Source organism: Nomia melanderi, unplaced genomic scaffold, assembly GCF_051020985.1.
Source record: "Nomia melanderi isolate GNS246 unplaced genomic scaffold, iyNomMela1 scaffold0508, whole genome shotgun sequence".
Lineage (NCBI taxonomy): Eukaryota > Metazoa > Arthropoda > Insecta > Hymenoptera > Halictidae > Nomia > Nomia melanderi.
In genome coordinates this window covers 7,501-12,500 of record NW_027475622.1, presented here as the reverse complement: position 1 = coordinate 12,500, position 5,000 = coordinate 7,501, and the positions used below count along the sequence as shown (strand labels likewise).

The 5,000-nt window shown below is 50.6% G+C and overlaps 1 non-coding gene across 1 annotated transcript; it reads right to left on the bottom strand.

Annotated features, from left to right (window-relative positions):
* Positions 1–137: 137 nt before the first annotated feature.
* Positions 138–292, bottom strand: LOC143176363 (5.8S ribosomal RNA). The gene has a single exon (XR_013000921.1). It is a non-coding gene; the product is annotated as a 5.8S ribosomal RNA (ribosomal RNA).
* Positions 293–5,000: the final 4,708 nt, after the last annotated feature.

The window sequence follows — 5,000 nt, the reverse complement described above, 5'->3', positions numbered from 1 at the left end:
CGCTCGTACGTAGCATCCTTCTCTTAACCCGACTCAGAGACGTTCTTTGCGCCCTTCGGTAAAAAAACGTTCGATCCGAAGAGGTGAACGACGGCGGGGATTTGACAGAGCTACGCAAGCAGTGTATGGTACGTAAACGACCCTCAGCCAGGCGTGGTCCAGGAATTGTATCCGTGGACCGCAATGTGCGTTCGAAATGTCGATGTTCATGTGTCCTGCAGTTCACACGTTGACGCGCAATTAGCTGCGTTCTTCATCGACCCACGAGCCAAGTGATCCACCGTTCAGGGTAATCGTATAAATTTTATATTTCACATATATAATTTTATTCTCACTTGTTCGACCTAATATCTCTCTTCTTTCAAAGAGAAGATAAAAGTTGATACCTGAATCTCCGACCAGCGCGCGAAGGAGATTCAGGCGTCGCCTTGGAGACGACACCGAAGCCTTTCGAGACGAAAAACGTTCAAGTAATATGTATATATTTCTCGACGTTCCGGGCGTATAGTGCATTCAAAAACCCGCGAAAGACGCAGAAGACTCGCACGCGTGGAAACGACGGGGATATATTTTGTATCCTACCCGATACTGAATCCATCGCGTGCAGTCGACCCTCGCGTTCTTCCGATCAGACGCATCTATTGTTGCGCGCATGTTTTCGCGTCGCATCGCGCGAAACGTTGCACGAATCGTACCGATCGATCGATTGAAAGCAAATAATGAAAAAAGACTTCACAGCTGGCTCTTTGCCGGTCATTCGTCCCATGTTATCTCTTGCCGCGAAATTGGCGCGCAAGAGTTGGGTGTCAGACGCGCGGCTTTAAAACGAGCTTCACGGCCGGTCCCTTCGTTACCGCTTTCGTTCTTTCTCTCGGAACGACCATGAACGAACACGACGAGCGACGCTACGGCATACACACGTCCACGGATTCGATTAAAAAAACAGACTTCACAGCTGGCTCTTTGCCGGTCATTCGTCCCATATTATCTCTTGCCGCGAAATTGGCGCGCAAGAGTTGGGTGTCAGACGCACGGCTTTAAAACGAGCTTCACGGCCGGTCCTCTCAATTCCGTGTACGGTACACGCAAGATGCGGGTTCCACTTCCAGACTACCCGGTCCCTTCTCTCTACGAGAATCGATAGTAGAAGAACGGCTCGAAAACGCGTCTCAGAGACTAGGGGAAAAGAAGCGGTATGCGAGCGAAACGAAAACGCATTATGGAAACGTCGCGAAACAATGTTCGACGGTTGCTCGGTTCCAATCGTGCGGCCGTTTCAATTTCTCGTGCGCTTCACCGTCCCTCCGTAACTCTGGCCGATCGCGTATACCGAAGAGCCGACACGCGCAAAAACCACAGGCATTGTATACTGTGTATATATATATATATATGTTACAGTCACAGCCTTCGCGCGTTTTACTCTCCGACGCGGGGTTTCCACGACGAAAGAGAGACAGTTTCGTGGCGGGTGACTCGGCCGAATCGCTACGACGGGTATTTCTATTATAGAACGAATCATCGCCACCCTTTACCAGTGCCCGACGAAGGAATCACAAGGTCATCTGGAGTTTACAATGCCAGCGACGGTAATTCCAACGAAGACCCGATAAGTCAACTCATCGTTCTATTTCTCCCCGTACAGAAAAGCGAATCGACGCTAATGCACCTCGCGCAAGCACGAACGTTCTCTTCGCGTGGATCGTCCCATCGTCCAAAGATGTAAAGACGCATTGGAGATCGTGGTCTCTGGCGGGCTCATTGCACGCCCCACTGCATATCTTTCCTCGAATCGAGAATGATTCGTCCACTAAGGCTGCGAAACTACGCGTCGAGGAAACTAGGGGAAAGAAGCGGGATGCGAGCGAAACGACAATACATTATGGAAACGTCGCGAAACAATGTTCGGCGGTTGCTCGTTTCCTCCTGCGGACGTTTCATTGCTCGGGCGCTTCACGTCCCTCCGTAACCTTCGCGTGCCCCGGAGAGCCGGCAACCGGTGAACCACAGGCGTATAAACTATAGTCTTCTATAGCAAGCCTTCGGCGGTTACTCTCCGACGCGGGGATTCCACGACGAGAGAGAATTTCGTGGCGGGTGACATCGGTCGAAACGCTACGACGGGTATTTCTATTATAGAACGAATCATCGCCACCCTTTACCAGTGCCCGACGAAGGAATCACAAGGTCATCTGGAGTTTACAATGCCAGCGACGGTAATTCCAACGAAGACCCGATAAGTCAACTCATCGTTCTATTTCTCCCCGTACAGACAAGCGAATCAACGCTATCGCACCTCACGCATGCACGAACGTTCTCTTCGCGTGAATCGTCCCATCGTCGAAAGATATAGCCGCTTGGAGATCGTGGCCCATCAAGTTCTTCCGTAACTCCTGCGCGATCGCGTACCCCGGAGAGCAGGCAACCGGTGAACCACAGGCGTATAAACTATAGTCTTCTATAGCAAGCCTTCGCGTTTACTCTACGACGCGGGGATTCCACGACGAGAGAGATTTTCGTGGCGGGTGACACGGCCGAATCGCTACGACGGGTATTTCTATTATAGAACGAATCATCGCCACCCTTTACCAGTGCCCGACGAAGGAATCACAAGGTCATCTGGAGTTTACAATGCCAGCGACGGTAATTCCAACGAAGACCCGATAAGTCAACTCATCGTTCTATTTCTCCCCGTACAGAAAAGCGAATCGGCGCTATCGCACCTCACGCAAGCAGGAATGATCTCTTCGCGTGGATCGTCCCATCGTCGAAAGATGTAAGACGTACAGAAATCGTGGTCCATCACGATTATTCGTAACTCTCCGAGTCGCGTATCTGAGAGTAGGGCAAACGGAGAACCACAGGCATAAATAATACTATATATTTCTTATATAGTTAGCCTTCGCGTTTTACTCTCCGACATGGGGATTCCACGACGAGAGAGAGTTTCGTGGCGGGTGACTCGGCCGAATCGCTACGACGGGTATTTCTATTATAGAACGAATCATCGCCACCCTTTACCAGTGCCCGACGAAGGAATCACAAGGTCATCTGGAGTTTACAATGCCAGCGACGGTAATTCCAACGAAGACCCGATAAGTCAACTCATCGTTCTATTTCTCCCCGTACAGAAAAGCGAATCGACGCTATCGCACCTCGCGCGAGCACGTAACTACTCTTCGCGTGGATCGTCCCATCGTCGAAAGATGTAAGACGCACGGAAATCGTGGCCCATCAACGTTTTTTTGTAACTCTGCCGATCGCGTATCACAGAGCCGAGACGCACATACCACAGGCGTATAATACCGTTTTCTTTCGTATGGTAAGCCTTCGCGTTTACTCTTCGGCGCGGGGTTTCCACGTCGAGAGAGACTTTCGTGGCGGGTGACATCGGTCGAAACGCTACGACGGGTATTACTATTATAGAACGAATCATCGCCACCCTTTACCAGTGCCCGACGAAGGAATCACAAGGTCATCTGGAGTTTACAATGCCAGCGACGGTAATTCCAACGAAGACCCGATAAGTCAACTCAACGTTCTATTTCTCCCCGTACAGAAAAGCGAATCGACGCTGTTGCACCTCACGCAAGCACGAACGTTCTCTTCGCGTGGATCGTCCCATCGTCGAAAGATGTAAGACGCACGGAAATCGTGGCACATCACGTGTTTTCGGAACTCTGTCGACCGCGTATCTCAGAGACGACGCGCGCGAACCACTGGCATATACTATTATATATCGCGTTTTACCCTCCGACGCGGGGATTCCACGACGAGAGAGAGTTTCGTGAGCGGGTTGACTCGGAAGAAACGCTACGACGGGTATTTCTATTGTAGAACGCATCATCGCCACCCTTTACCAGTGCCCGACGAAGGAATCACAAGGTCATCTGGAGTTTACAATGCCAGCGACGGTAATTCCAACGAAGACCCGATAAGTCAACTCAACGTTCTATTTCTCCCCGTACAGAAAAGCGAATCGACGCAATCGCACCATACGCGTGCACGTAAACAACTCTTCGCGTGGATCGTCCCATCGTCGAGAGACGTAAGTTTTCATAGTATGAATTCGCGTTTTACTCTCCGACGCGGGGATTCCACGACGAGAGAGAGTTTCGTGAGCGGGTTGACTCGGAAGAAACGCTACGACGGGTATTTCTATTATAGAACGAATCATCGCCACCCTTTACCAGTGCCCTACGAAGGAATCACAAGGTCATCTGGAGTTTACAATGCCAGCGACGGTAATTCCAACGAAGACCCGATAAGTCAACTCAACGTTCTATTGCTCCCCGTACAGAAAAGCGAATCGACGCAATCGCACCATACGCGTGCACGTAACAACTCTTCGCGTGGATCGTCCCATCGTCGAGAGACGTAAGTTTCCATACTATGAATTCGCGTTTTACTCTCCGACGCGGGGATTCCACGACGAGAGAGAGTTTCGTGAGCGGGTTGACTCGGAAGAAACGCTACGACGGGTATTTCTATTATAGAACGAATCATCGCCACCCTTTACCAGTGCCCGACGAAGGAATCACAAGGTCATCTGGAGTTTACAATGCCAGCGACGGTAATTCCAACGAAGACCCGATAAGTCAACTCAACGTTCTATTACTCCCCGTACAGAAAAGCGAATCGACGCAATCGCACCATACGCGTGCACGTAACAACTCTTCGCGTGGATCGTCCCATCGTCGAGAGACGTAAGTTTCATAGTAAGCCTTCGGCGTTTTACTCTCCGACGCGGGGATTCCACGACGAGAGAGAGAGTTTCGTGAGCGGGTTGACTCGGAAGAAACGCTACGACGGGTATTTCTATTATAGAACGCATCATCGCCACCCTTTACCAGTGCCCGACGAAGGAATCACAAGGTCATCTGGAGTTTACAATGCCAGCGACGGTAATTCCAACGAAGACCCGATAAGTCAACTCAACGTTCTATTTCTCCCCGTACAGAAAAGCGAATCGACGCAATCGCACCATACGCGTGCACGTAAAC